Below are 15266 nucleotides of genomic sequence, written 5' to 3'. Positions count from 1 at the left end.
ATGAAATTCTTTTAATATGTTCCCTGAAAAGAAACAAGAATGAGAAATAGAGAAAATAAACAAATAAAACAAGAAACAAAAAGCCCAATATTTATTTATTTATTTTTTATTTTATTTTATTTTTTTTTATTGATTGTTCAAAACATTCCAGAGCTCATGATATATCATCTTTCATACATTAGACTCAATTGGGTTTTGAACTCCCATTTTTACCCCAAATACAGATTGCAGAATCACAACTGTTACATACTCACATTATTACATAATGGCATATTAGTGACTGTTGTATTCTGCTACCTTTTTAAAATATAAATGATCTAAATATACTAGGTGAAAGAGCAAGATAGATTCATAAATGAGACCTAATTCTGTGGTTTACATAAAACTGACTTCACCATTAGCCAAAGGTAGATTCAAATTAAAGTAATAGAAAATACATTAGGAAAAATTAATTTTTTAAAATGGAAAAGGATGATATAATATCTCCATTATTCATTTCCTGAATTTTAAATATTAGAATGCTGATGACCAAATATCCAGACTTATTTTTAAAATATAGTGATTCCCTGGCTAGACTCAGTCACATATTTTCAAATATACTCTATATACTGAAGATGCCCAAATGTATATTTATACTCTATGATCAGTTTTCAATGACCTATTTTTTGTTTCTCAAAGTGGATATGTCTTGGAGTTGTCAAAATGTACTGAGTGTTTTAACATTTAAGATGAGGAATTTTCTCAGATTGTAACTGTTCTATTAATCTGCTTAAATGTGTTTTGAAAAAGTTATACTATATTTCTTAGTTCATTTTGCCAAATAATAAATCTTTAGAAATATCACATTATTTGCATTTGGAAAATATAATCCATAAGAATGACTTGACTTTATTTTTATCAACATATTTTACTCACATTATGTCCTCCAGTAAAGAAAAGTTAGGAAATATGATCTTCTACCTTTGCACTGAGGTGGCTCTGTCCAAATTCCATTTAGACACATCACTTCTACTTCCCCAAATATTTCAAAAGGTTTGATACATTCTTAACGTACTCTCTCACGAGATGGATACTTAAGCATCTGTTTTGATATTATATTAGCATTTTCCACTTTAGGTGGATTCACACAGGAAATATCTGAATAGAAAGAAAAGAAAGTATCTCCACCTAGTGTTCATTTTGAGTAGCTAATCAATGAATCAGATTCCGAATACATTTTAAGCAGGATTAAAAATAATAGATACTTTGTCATGAAGAACTTTTCTGATTTTTAATAAATTTACATGTAATACAAGGAAAAGAAGATGTAGCAACATTTTTTTGGCAGAGCTAACCTTTCATGCCTTTAGATATGTTCTCTATCCTTTGCTAGAACAGTTGAAACCACTGAGAATGAAATATTTCCCCTTGGGTTGAGGACAACAAATATTACAAGTTCCATAAGTGTAACATGAATTTTAAAATGCAACAAAAGTAACAAGATTATATAGCATCACTCTTTGGTATACAATTATTTTGCTCATTAATTAACATTTTAGCCTCTTAAAAACTGAAAGAGGTATCTCTTTAGAGAATAAGTCAAGAATTAAGAACACAGTTTGAAGAATAATTTGTTATTCTTAAAACACAGTTCAAAGATGTTATGTACAACTGTAATGCACCAATAAAGCAAAAAAAAGTTAAGTAAAACTTTAAAAAAAGAAGATTATCAATTAAAAAACTAAAGATATGGGAAAGTAACAGAAAAGTACAACTTTATTTATAGAAACATAGCTTTTTAAATTTATTTATAAATGCTTTTGGATACTATGATAAACTGTGTAATTCCTCAGAGAATTTTAGGTGCATGGATAGTAATAAAAGACTATAGCAATGGTTCCCAAATTGAGGAGTATGTAAAATCCTTTGGGGAACTTGATGAATAATTTCAAGGTCACACCTCAAGATTATTTTTTCCAGTAGGTCTAAGATGAGCTCAGGAATTTTCATTCGAATTCATAAAATCTGTTCAAAAATTTTATGCTGTTGGTCTAGGGACCACATTCTGAGAACCATTGGGCTGTGAGCTTAACCACTATATATTTAATTCCAACTTTTTATTTCTAACTTTAAACTTACTTTGTTTTGGCCTGAAAATTAACCTATACTCATTTTTAAGAATGTTATAGAAAATTTAATATTTCATAAGACACTATACATAAATTTATAATGCCATCAACATACCTTTGCACATTGGCTTTCCTATCCATTTGCCATTAATACATATTATAGTATTGGACCCATCCACTTGGTAAAATTTTGGACATCTGTAAGTCACTTGATCTCCTGACTTATATGATTCTTTCCTCTCTCCTGAAAGCGTGGCATCATCAAAGTTGGGTAAATTAAAACAATCTGTTCTTGAAAGAAAAAAAAATATGTATTGTTCAGTAAATTATAATATATGTAATATTTAATAGTAATATTCTAAAATAATACTTAAGCTACCTATAGAACCAATGAATAATGTTTAATATACTTCTGACAACTTTGCAAAATATGATGTTCTGATTTTAATTGAAGTGTTCTAAATTTATCAAACATATAAGATAGGTATGATGCTTGAAGAAATATTAGTAGTTCTAATGCTTTAGGTCAGATTTTTACATTCAAATTATTTTTTGCCCACACTTGCCACATGTATTATGTATTTCTACTTTGGGCTTCTGCAAATGTGAATTACTTGCAATTTAGATCAAAGTTTTATGAAATATGTATTTTGTAGTGAGATTGGTGATAAACTGAGCATGAGTTGGATGAATAAGGGACAGTTTCTCTAGAAACAGAGAGAGATAAGAATTCTGAGAATGGACATTAGAGGATGCTAAATGTTCACAGAAAATGATGTGAAAGTGAAGCAATTTGCCTCATATTTTCAATTTTTTTTTAATTACTAGGCTATAATTCTCTGCCAGACTCAAGAAACTTCAGGTACCTTGTAAAATTCTAGAATTACAGCTTACTTTCTTATTTGTACCACTTATACTTTGAATGAGGGAATCTATCACACATATAATAAAATTAAATACACTATACTTATGCATTCTGGTGGGGAAGACCATTTTCCTCCTAAACATTTTATAAATGCAGGTCCATCAATTCCAAAACCTTCAAAACTATTGTAAATAACTTCTTGTTCATATGGGTAACTGTCTAACTCATGAGACACAACACCATTAGGAATGGAAGGTGGAGGTTCACAAGGAAGTCCTAAAAAATAAAATAATGAAAGAATGAATCCATGTTTCACAACTCATAAATTCAATTGTATAGGTCAATTTTGATACTTCACGGTTTTTGAAAAGAAATAATAATAAATAAGCTATTATGAAGTCACAGAGAATGTGCATAAAGGCTTCTTAAGTCCACCTTTCTCATGTATGTCCATCTCATAAACATGTAAATACATGAGCAAGAAATTGAAATAAAAAATGTTGATGCTTTTAAGAGATCACCAGATCTTCTCTAATCAACCATGAGTAATAAACAGAAACATACTCAGAATTAATAACATTGAATTGGGGCTGGGATTGTGGCTCAGCGGTAGAGCATTCGCCTCGAAAGGGCAGGACCCGAGTTCAATCCTCAGCACCACGTAAAATTAAAGGCATTGTGTTGTGTCCATCTACACCTAAAAAATAAATATTTTTTTTAAAATAACATTAAATAAATTGATGAGATGGATTTATCAAGTATTGTAAGACATCAGAAGGAACACTGTAAGAAAAACATTTTTAAAATATTTAAAATCTTGTTTGCAAAGCAAACACTACAACTTACAGAAATTTAAACTTACTACATGTTGTATACTTTAAAAAAGAAATGCCAAATTAAAAAGTGACTCTGTAATTATCCAATAAAATTAATAAAAATAGGATTGATTCAATAACGCAATAGTATTTTAATGGTAAAATATTTAAATGATTATATACATATGATAATCTATATTATTCTATACCCTGACTTTGACAAAAGCATATTATATTCAATTATTTGTACTCTCAATTATTTAAATATTTGTATTCTCAAATCAGAATTCGAGTTTTCATGCAGTCCTCACCTACACACTGAGGTGGAGGACTCCATTTGCCCATGTAGCATGTTATCTCACCTTCTTCAGAGGTTATGAAACCATCTTCACAACTATAATTCAATTTAGTGCCATGTGCATACTGTCTGGATTCAATTGCTTCTTTCCTTTCTTCTGAAGATTTAGATGGACTAATTCTTCCATAGTCTATGTCAGGTGGTTGAGAACATGAAAGTTTTTCTGTATGAAAAACAGAAATCAAAGGGTCAAACATAAATAAAATGTTTAAATTAAAACTAAAATCAAATACTATTTAAGTCTGTCATCACTTTATGCTATGCTCTTGCCCAATATCTCCCTTGATTTGTGTCTATTTTATTATATGAAAAATATTCATAAAGAGGAATTTGTCTGCTAGTTACATAACATCCCAAAGAGTTGTCCAATTTTGTTGATAGAAATGAAAGATGGTGACTGGATTATGTACCTAGATCATAACTTACAGTTTTAGGATCAAGTGTAATATATAGAGAAAGAGAAAATGTCCTCATCTTTTTCATTTACATAAAGAAAAGGGGATTATTAACTTCAACTGAAAGCATGTTAAAGCTGGAGGCAACAAAATAACATCACGCAAACTACACTGAAAAGCTACAGTAACAAAGGCACATGTTTTGGTACTGGCACCAAAACAGTCATGAAGACCAGTAGAACCCAATAGAAGACACAGAGACAAATTCACATAAATACAGTTATCTGACAATAGACAAATATGCCCAAAACATATGTTATAGAAAAGATAGCCTTTTTAACAAAAGGATCTGGGAAAACTAAAAATGCATAGTGGAAGAGTGAAATTTAACCTGTCTCTCATGCTGCACAAAAGTCAACTTAATGTGGATTGAAAGCCTAGGAATTTTTAGACCAGAAACCCTGCAGCTGATAAAAGGAAGTGTAGGCCCAACAGTCCAACATGTCAGTACAGCAACTAATTTCCTTTAAAAGACTCTTAACGTGTAAGAAGTAAAATTAAAAAATCAGTAAGTCAGATGACATCAAATGAAAAAGCTTCTGCACAACAATGGAAACAAAGAGTGTGAAGAGAGATTCTACAGAATGGGGGATCTTTGTCACCTGCTCCTCAGATGGGCATTAATATCCAGAACATACAAAGATTTTTTTAAAAAACTTAACACTAAAAAAAAAATCAATAAATGGCCAAAAGAACTAAATAGACACTTCACAAAAGAAGAAATACAAATGGTCAACAAATATAAGAAAATAAACTTCACCAACTCTAGCAATTAAGGAATTGCAAATCAAAGCTGCATTGAGATTTCTCTCTAGTCAGAATGGCAATCATCAAGAATACAAAGAAAAATAAGTGCTTCCAGGTGCATTGGCTCATGCCTCATCCTAGCAGCTTATGAGGCTGAGGCAGGAAAATCAGGAATTCAAAGTCTCAGCAACTTAGTGAGGCCCTAAGCAACTTAGCAAGACCCTGCCTCAAAATGAAATATTAAAAAAGTCTGGGGAAGTTGCTCAGTGGTTAAGCACTTCTGGGTTCTATCCCCAATAATAATAATAATAATAATAATAATAATAATAATAATAAATTTAAAAATAAATGCTAGCACGGATGTGGGGGAAAAGGTATCCTCATAGATTTTTGGTGGGACCACAAAATAGTGCAGCTATTCTGGAAAACAGTAAGAAGATTCTTTAAAACACTAAGAATGGAAGCACTATATGACTCAGCTGTCCTACTCTTTGGTATATATCCAAAGATTTAAAATCAGCATTCTACAGAGATACAGCCACATCAATGTTTACAGCAACATAATTCACAAATAGACAAGCTATGGAACCAACCTAGATGCCTTTCAACAGGTGAATGAATAAAGAAAATGTGGTATATATACACAGTGGAGTATTTCTCAGCCATAAAGAAGAATGAAATTGTGGCATTTGCCAGTAAATGGATGAAACAGGAGACTATCCTTCTAAGCAAAATAAGCCAGTCCCCAAAAGTCAAAGGTCAAATATGTGAAGGCTAATCCAAAATAAGGGGGAAATAAAAAAGAAAGAGAGAGAGCGGGGGGGGGGGGGGGAAGGAGAGAAGGAATTTCATCAAAATAAAGGAAAGATCAGTTGAGTAGATGGAAGGGATGGAGGCGGAGGATGGAAGGACGGGAAAAGGGAAGAACAGTGGAATGAATTGGATTAAAATATAGCATGAATATAGCAGAGTGAATAACAACACCAAGTATATCCATAACACACGATTTTTTAAGAAGTATAGATAAAGTACAGAAAGATCAGTGGAGTAGAGAGAGAGGGGAGCAGGGGAGGCAGAAATAGAGGAGAAAAGAAGTGCTGGGGACTGAATTAGAGCAAATTATATTCCATGCTTTTGTGATTATGTCAAAATGTATCCTAATGTTATACGTAATTAAAAAGAATAAAAATATTTCATGTCAAATCAAGAAATATTATTAGGCTCTGTTATTTTTTTCATTTACAAGACCAAAAAAAAAGTAATAAAATATATCTATTCCTTACCTTGGAAGAAATCTGGTAAAATTTGGTTTCCTCCAATTTCAGATGGCTTTAGCCATAATGTAATTTTGGATATGGATTTCCATATCTGGTAACTGAAACAAATCTCTCTACAATAGTGCAGAGTAGATAGGTAAGGGTTGCAATTTAAGGACTGCACTTAAATTAGACCCACGGATTGTATATTATCTGATCAAGGAATGCAGTTATTTTACTGCAGGTGCAATATAACAGAGGACTGAGAAGCATAATATGTAATGAACTAAAGTCCTCATGACCTAAAATGTAGTTGACTGAACAAAAATTGGAATGAGAATATTACTACTTAATAATTTGTGTGTGTGTGTGTGTGTGTGTGTGTGTGTGTGTAGAGTAGGTAGCATTTTAGAAAATAAAAGGATAGTTTGCATGAGTAAATGTGTGTTACATCTCAACATTGATGGATGTAAAACAGAATCACCATTGGAGAGATATTTGAAATACCCTGGGAAAGATAGGGAAGACAAGTAAGGCATGATACCTGGAATTTCAAAAATGTTCACTGTTTCTAAGACTTTTTAATTTTATTTTGTCTGATTATATAGCTGGGACCTAGGCTGTCTTTTCAGGTTTAGAGAAAGGATCAATTGCTAAATATGATATCATGGCAATATTTCTAGTTGCTGCAGATGAAATTCAGAAAGGTTAAGGCATGGATTGCTCCTTCTTCCACTGTTTAAACTAGAATTAAGATTTCTACTTCTTTTCTACAGAGTGGATGAGAGATTTGTAACCTTATATATATTCACCCTTGCTCCATGTAATGGGGAACACAAGGAGAAATATTAGCCAGATGGATATTGCTACCATCTTATGACTCAATTCTCTGCTGAACCTAGTGATCCTACATTTGGATGCACTGACATGAAACTAAAGAAAAAAATCAATGCTAAATGAAACAGAGGGGGAATATTGTTGACCAAAAAGAAATGCAGAAAGGAAAAGTTACTATTGCCTTGATACCATGTGAAAAGTTGAGATCAAAAGAATGTACAGTAACTTTATGACAGTATTTACAAATATTCAAAATCATAGCTGTTTTGCCTATAGAAATCCTCCCTGTTTTGTTTTGTTTTGTTTTGTTTTGTTTTTTTTTTTTTGCAGGTGAAGGTATAGAATAGGTACCAGGGGGTTGAAACAAATGAATGGATGCACATAGTGCTTTACAAAGAGGCTAATAGTACCTTGAAGGTAAACACCTGGAAGAGACTTAATATTGTCTGTTTTTGTTTGTTTGTTTGTTTCATTTTGACAGGCTATTTGTATGACAGGACTTATTTTGGGAAGTGAATTGTGGGAAATATTAACTCCCTGAAACACATGAGGTCATTGTTCAAAAACAGGTCTTGAGAACACCATATAACTAATAACCTAGATGAAAACAAAAATATCTGTGGAATGTCTAATTAGTCATATTATCATGTATTACAATGCATCTGGACCATGATTTGGGGGAAAAAAATTGCCAGTAGACTAAATTTTGGCCCCTGTCTCTTTTTGTGAATAAAGGTTGTTAGAATACAGCTACATTAATGATTTTTACATTAAGACAACGTTCATGCTAAAATGCCAGTTGAATTCAACAGCAACAAAAATGTGTGGCTGAAAAACCCCAAATATTTATTGTCAGTCCTTTATTGACTTGTCAATGCTGTAGATGATATCTTTGTGGATGGAGAATTCTTTATTTTGTGGATGACTGTCCAATTCAGAATAAGAGTGTCACTATGCCTTCCATACCAACTATTAACAAGCTTAGTGCTTGCCAAGGGTACCTGCCTTTGGAATATTCGAACTAATGTATATGTCAGGTAAATACCACCTTTATAAAACTATATGGAAAAGCCTATAATTTAGTAACAAAATATGTTAGTCAGCTTTCCATCATGATGACAAAATACTCCCCCCGCCCCCCCCCAAAAAAAACATAAGTGGGAAAGATTTATTTTAGCTCAAAGTTTCAAGGTTTTAGTCCATGGTGGCTGCCTCCATTGCTATGGGCCTGTGATGAAACAGAGAAAGTGGGAGGGGAGACAGAGACAGAGACAGAGGCTGGAGACAAAATAAACTCTTCAAAGACACATCTGCCAGTAGTCTTCTTCTTCCAACCAGGCTCCACCTCCTGAAATTTCTACCATCTCCTAATAGTGCTATCAGCTAGGGATCAAGCATTTATCGCACATGCCTTTGGGAGGCATTCCAAATGAAAAACAAAACATAAGGTACATATTCATATTATATTCATGGAGTAGACAATCAAAGGTAGTAACACATTTTATAGTTAAATTTATTCGGAAATATTTATTAAAACTCTAATGTTTCTGGAAAGCAATACCTACATACCAATAGCTCTTCTCTTTTTGCTTTTTCAATTCGATACGTATTATTAAAAATGCATGAAAAAGAATGACAATGAGATATTTTTAACTAAGAAAAGTTGACCAATAAACAGGAAGATAAACTGTCAGGACAGGATTTCTTTGATAGAGAAATAATATCTTCTGTGGTTATCTCCAAAGATGTTAGGAATTCCAGTGTTAAACCTTGACCAAGATAAGCATGAGTTACAGTATGTAGTGATTAATAATTTTCTATTGAAAGTTCAAAACTCCCCTGGAGACACCCTTTAGAAGCTTATCTAAATTACCTAAGAATACATAGATTTATAGTATAATTAGTTATACCAACAAGCTTTAAGAATGTAATCAGAGGGATATATACTGCAAAACCAATGGTAAATTTAATAAGATCCTAATATACAAGAAAAACATTGGAATCCTATGAGATTTAATAAAATTGGAAAAAATAAATATAATATGCAATATTATTTTTAAAAATCTCCTGCTACCTAAGAAAATATTTAACAATCTATGTACACAACCCACCTTTTAAAAGTTAAAAAACATTACTAAACAGATTAAAGAAGATGTAAATAAATAAATAGACATATCATGTTCATGAAAGGGAAGAATTAATATTTTTATGATACGAATCTCCCAATTATGTACATATTACACTCAGTCTCAATCAAATCCCAGCAGAATTTTTATAGAAATCAACAAGGTGATATCAAAAGTAAAATAAAATGGAAAACAGCTAGACAAGGCAAAATCATTTTTAAAAATAATGTATTTGTATTTTATTGCTTCTGTAAAAAGAATTCTATTATAAATTCAAACAACACTAAGTTTTTATCTTAAAATTCCAAATATCAAAAATATGTCGTGTATATACTAAGATAAGATTAAGATGTTGTAAGAGGTGCATCCCTTTCTGGAAGGTTGAGGGAAGAATCAATTTTCCTGTCATTTCCATTTCCAGAGACGTTCCCCTTTGTTTGGCTTATGTCCCCTTCCTCCGTTTTCAAAGTCAGAAACATTGAACTTCTGTCTGACCCTTTTCCACAGTAACATAGCTCCTTCTCTTTCTCTCCCTCCTTCTCTCTTTCTTTCCACACATTATCTTGATTTCACCCACATGATCCAGAATACTCTCCTTAGTTCAAGGTCACAGTAACATCTCTAAAGTCCGTTTTATCATTTAAAGTAACGTATTTCATATTCCACGAATGAGAACGTAGACATCTTTAAGGAGGCCCTTAGTTTTTCTACTACACTTAGAACCAAGGTGGAGGACCCGCACGCACAGCAGTAAACAAGACAGAGTGCACTGATGTAGGAACACACACAGCGCTGAGCTGGGCGCCAGGGGTCGCCCGGCAGGATAGCGGCGGGAGCTGGGGCGGGGGTCGGTCAGGTTTTCTTTGGGGCATTGACCAGAATGTATATTAGTACAAGCACTACAGAAAACCTAAAACCAAATATGTACAATGTCCCAGAAGACCCCTTTCTGTTACATGTCCCAGAAATACTCAGAGACAAAGGGCAGAACTGCAAAAATGTCCCATCACTTCTTGACTGACATCTTTTACTCTCATTGTATTTATCTTTTATTTATATCATAATTTTATAATAATTTTGAGTCAAATGATTAATTTCAATGTATATGCATATGACTTAATTAAACCAAAAAATATTGTATTCAAATTTTTAAAAAAAATTTTTTGGTTGTAGATAGACACAATACCTTTATTTATATATCTTTATATGGTGCTAAGGATCGAACCCAGCACTTCACACACATAAGGCAGGTGCGCCACTACTGAGCTACAGCCCCAGCCCCTGTATTCCAATTCTTTACTATATTCTTGAATACTGTTTACTAAGGTGCACTTATTTTGCTACATACTTATCAGTGAATTTTGATTTCCACTTTTACACAGTTGAAACATGAAAACAAATTGTTATAAATATTTTGCCCCAGTTTAATGAAGATGGGTCTTTAAAAAATCATGAGTATATATCAGAGCATTTTACTTACTAATCCGAATGCATTTAAGAGGAGGGGACCAGCCATTCATTCTCTGTACATGTAGCTGTGTTTTGACCATTTGAAAGACTATGGCCAGGATAACAGTCAACTTTAACAGATTCATGCAGTAAATGTCTTGTTCCACATGGGTAATATCCATTTTCCACATAATTAATTGAAAATGCATTGTCCTAAGGAGCATAAAGTGATAAAAGTGAAAACATTAATTTGAACAAAATATCTGACTAAATATTACCTTTATAATATTTAGAGAATGCATAAGCACCCAAAAAATGTGCAATTAAGAAAAACCCAAAACTAACCAAATGTTTACTAAAAAATAAAAATCAATAACATTGAATTCATCTTTAGTTTTGTAACTAAAACGTGTATAAATGATACAGGTTTTCTTGTATCTTTGGTTTTTGTGTGATTTTTATGAAGAGCTTCTTATAAAAGAAAAAAACTAATTGGGTCTTTTTGTGCACACAATTTTTCCCTTGGCCCTAATTTGTCATGCAAGACTTAACTGTAAATACATATGTGCTTCTTTCTTCCCTCATTGAAAGACACATGTATCATTGTAAAGACATTTACTTACTGATGCATGGTACTTCTGGCAGCCACCCTTCTTTTGTGCAAGGAATGAAACCCCAGTATGATTTTGAAGGAGACACAAAATTGTCATCACATTGATAGAGATATTGTTTTCCCATAGGTACAGGAAAGTATGGTCTATATCTTTCTTCATAAGATAGACTTCCATGTTTTATTTCTGGAAAATCACAAGGTTTCACTTGTGATAAAAAAAAAATAGGATAAATAATATTTTATTTTATTGAGCAACATATCAGAAATAAACCATTTAAGTAATGAATTATGTCTTATTATAACATAATTACAAGGTTTACAGGACAAGAAAAGTCACAGAAATCAGATGATTATGTTCTGTGAGGTCTTCGTTAGTGAAGTCAAATTATATCTTTCAGTCACCAGAGAAATCAACTAGAAATATGTTAATATCAAAATAGATAAGATTATAATAAACAATAGTTTTCTTCTAATTTCAGTTGGGAAGTGGGATGTTTTTAATGTGCTAAAATGTTTGTCAATGAGGTATAATTATATTTTAGTAAGTTATTCTTATGTATGAAATAATTTAACACAAATTTAAGTGCTATTATTTATTTTATTGTTAGGTTTATTTGTATTTTCTTGAAAAAGTACTCTTTCATGAGATTGTTTAGAGAAAACCTAGTCCTTTTAATATCCAAATAGTATTAATATTTTCCATGCAATATGATTCCGTTATATGTTATAAAGAATCCCCCCCATCGCCTTCATGTATACACACATACAATAAATATTGTACAACTTCTAATTAATATTTTTCCACTTTCCTTTATGTTTGATTACAGACCATTTTCAAGAAGCTTCTACTCTTAAAAATGTTAATTTGCGGTGGTGAGAAATGGGAGTGCCTGCAGCCTGCTCCTCGGGGCCCTCTGGGGTCCCTGGCCCCAGGCCGGCGGGTGAGTTGGGGCCTGAGGACAAGAAGGGGCCTCTCCTGCAGATCCCCGAGCTCCTGCTACCAGTGCCCACTGTCTGGCCCTGGCTGTGCAGGACCGGTGAGCCTGCCACCCAGGATGGATGTCCTGATGGCGGCAGGGACTGTCGGATCCCAACCCCGAGGGCTGCGGGGTCTCCGAGTTCAATCCCGCCCGTCCCAGCTGAAGCCGCCACCGCGAGGAGTAGGGCGGCCGTCCGCGGAGGCCGGCAGGGGCTTCAAGGTCCCAAGAAGGAGGATGGACACCTGAAAGCTCGGCCACGCGTTGGACGGCGGAGCCGCACAGACCAGGGCCCTCGGTGAGCGCTCAGTGCCGGCTCCGGAGACCGCACCTTGTCTCTGCCAACGAAGACCGGACCGTCCTGGAAGGTGAGCGAAGCCCCAGAGAGGAGGAAGGGTGGAAGGGTTAGCGGCCTCGGGCGGTTGGTGTCCTTCTACCAAAGAGAGAAAGGGTAGAGTCGAGTCACAAGCCGCATCTACCCAGTTGGAAACCCCGCCACCCTTTGGGGAGATTTCCTGGCCCTTTGTAAAAGGCATGTGTATATAATATGCAAAAGCTGCTCTCAACTTGCCCCCAACCTGTCTTGTGCTGCATCTGGACATTCTAAATGTAAAGAGGATGCCTGAGGTATGATAGAGTTAGAAAATAACTTCTTGTAAATGTCCATTTGTTTGAAAAAAATCAGAAATGCCTTCTGGAAGTGACTTTGAAATGAATGTGTTAGACCACCTCTAGGAGCGACACTTGTCCATGTTTGTTCAGTGGGTTGTTGGACATGGAGAAGACTGACCATGAGAAGGAGGTCCTGTGCCATTGTTTTTGCGTGTGCGTTTTATTCCTCCTCATTAGTGTATATATATACTTGAAAATGCTAAATACTTTTTTTTTAAGTATCTAGGTTTTCTAGATGTTCTAAAGTGCCTGATATATGTTAAAAGTAGAAGTGGTAAAATATATGACACATTTTGTAAATTTCTTTTGTTAAAATTCTTATGAAATGGTTTCTTTTTGGGGGGGTGCAATAGCCAAACCCCTGTTGAATTGTTCAGTTGTGTGCTGGTCCTGGGGAGCACAGTGCCAGTGTGCTTACCGAGAGCCAAGAGTTGTCTATGGGTTTTGTTTTACTTTGCTGTGTACATAATGTATATAAAGGACAAATGAGTCCTCCTAATCTACATCTAGTCTTTCTAGATATTAAAGAGGTTGCCAGTGTATGACAAAAGTAGAATTAGTAAACCAGTTTTGTATGTTTTGTGTTAAAATTCCTAGGAAAGATTGTCTTCTGAAAATTTGAGCATTATAGCCCACTGGGTCGGTGAAGGGCCAGAATGCTCATATTTTGAAGACATTTTCAAATTAGAACTATTGTTACATGTGTGCAGTATATTCAAGACTGTCATGTACATAGTGGACAAATTGAGTCCTTACTTGAAACATCTAGTCTTGTCTAGATGTTTAGAAGTGCCTGATGTACGTTAAACGCAGAGGTAGTAAAATATCACTTTGTAAATATCTTTTTGCTAAAATTCATATGAAGTAGTCTTTTGGGAATGGAACTATTAAACCACCTCTGTGAGTGGTATAGTACTGTCTGTATTTGCTCAGTGATGTGGAGGAGGTGGGAGGGAAACAATTGCAAAAGGTTTGTGTGTTCATATTTGGACATTTTCAGACCAGTTTTCTATGTTTTGTGCATTTTGTTTTTGCTGTGTATATAGTGTATATAATGGACAAATAAGTCCCAATTTTGCAACTTTCTAGTCTCTAGATGTTAAAGAGGTTGCCAGTGTATGGCCAAGTAGTTAGTAAAATTAGAACATTTTTTCATTTTTTGTTGAAATTCATAGGACTAGATATTCCACATAAGACCCTGTCTACTATTCACACAGCACTGGTAAATAAAATTGCACGTGTAGCAATGGTTAAATATGAGGTATCTTCTAATATGACCATTTTGTCCTTGAACCTTCCCTCCTCATTTCCTTCTATTTTCAGTCCAGTGGACAAGTACAGGCATATGAAACACTTAGAGATAGTCGAACAAATCCATATCCAAAAGTCTTTTTGTGAGCTTTAGAGGTCTCGTTCAGAAAGTCAGTGCCTGAATGGATATGATGGAATGTTGATCCTGTGTTTTCTTCTAATTTTGGCTCTGATCTTTATTATTTCCGACCTTCCACTGATTTTGTAATTAAGGCCTTGAAGTGCAACATAAGCTTATTTATTTGGGCTCTCTCTATATTTTTACGGTAGATACTCAATGACATAAAATTTACTCTTAGTACTGCTTTCATACTATCTCAGAGAGTTAATATATCTTGGGTTTCATTTGTTTCTAAATATTTTTATTTCTTCCCTCAATTATTCTTGGATCCATTCTTTATTTAAAAGAATATTGTTTAATCTCTACATGTTTGTGTGGTTTCTGTTATTTTTCTTGCTTTTGATTTCTAGTTTCATTTCATTATGTTCTAATAGGATGCATGGGATTACATCAGTTTTCTTTTTGTATTTGCCTAGACTTACATTTTGACCTGGAACATGGTCTATTTTGAAGAAGTTTCCATGAACTGCTGAGAAAAAGTTTGAATACATTTCTGCTTGGATATATCCTTATTTATTTTATGTTTTGATGACCTGTCTATTAGTGATAAGGATGT

The 15266-nt window shown here is 33.8% G+C and overlaps 1 protein-coding gene across 1 annotated transcript in view; it reads right to left on the bottom strand.

Annotated features, from left to right (window-relative positions):
- Positions 1-1066: 1066 nt before the first annotated feature.
- The window catches only part of LOC308651302 (complement factor H-like), a gene marked incomplete at its 5' end in the record, with an annotated part of 122863 nt that continues 108663 nt past the window's right edge, over positions 1067-15266 (bottom strand). Inside the window, 1 exon segment of the mRNA XM_081298220.1 lies at positions 1067-1137.

Source organism: Spermophilus citellus, assembly GCF_964194105.1.
Source record: "Spermophilus citellus genome assembly, chromosome: 6".
NCBI classification, from domain to species: domain Eukaryota; kingdom Metazoa; phylum Chordata; class Mammalia; order Rodentia; family Sciuridae; genus Spermophilus; species Spermophilus citellus.
Note: the sequence above shows the minus strand (reverse complement) of the source record. Positions and strands in the feature narration are given on the sequence as shown.